The sequence below is a fragment of the Arachis duranensis genome, chromosome 5 (genome assembly GCF_000817695.3).
Source record: "Arachis duranensis cultivar V14167 chromosome 5, aradu.V14167.gnm2.J7QH, whole genome shotgun sequence".
Lineage (NCBI taxonomy): Eukaryota > Viridiplantae > Streptophyta > Magnoliopsida > Fabales > Fabaceae > Arachis > Arachis duranensis.
In genome coordinates this window covers 1,877,260-1,878,037 of record NC_029776.3, presented here as the reverse complement: position 1 = coordinate 1,878,037, position 778 = coordinate 1,877,260, and positions in this window count along the sequence as shown.

Below are 778 nucleotides of genomic sequence, written 5' to 3'. Positions count from 1 at the left end.
GGAAAACAAACCAATTTAAGAGGAAAGAAAGAGAATAATCTAAATAATCTTTGGAATCAAGAGAAGTTCTTAACCAAAGAACATGAAGACCATTATCACAAAATAATGGGTCTGAGGTCAGTGATCCCGGAAGTAAAATTTGATCTGAAAGAAGATGAATATCCGGGGATCCAAGAGCAAATTCGAAACAGAGGATGGGAAGTTCTAACCAATCTTGAGATAAAGGTTGGAAGGAACATGGTTCAGGAATTCTACTCAAATCTGTGGCTAACAGATAAGCAGAGAATGACTAGAACTGCTTACCATACCTATAGAACCATGGTCAGAGGGAAAGTTATGTACTTTCATCTGGACAAAATAAGAGAAATCTTCAAATTACCTCAACTGCAAGATGATCCTGAATCCTTTAATAGGAGAATGGTGAGAGAGAGATTCAGAAGATGGAGCATCTCCAAACCTCAACCTATTCTCCATTACTACAAAACAAGTAATCATTTCATGTTCTTTTGTCTTTCACAATCAATCCTGATAATTTCTGATATCCTGACTAAGATTTACAAGATAACCATAGCTGCCTCCAAGCCGACAATCTCTGTGGGATCGACCCTTGCTCACGCAAGGTATTACTTGGACGACCCAGTACACTTGCTGGTTAGTTGTGCGGAGTTGCAAAAAGTGTGATTGCAATTTCGTGCACCAATCACTAAGCCAAGATTCATCAAGATCATGGCTCCTAAGGGAAAACAAACCAATTTAAGAGGAAAGAAAGAGAATAATC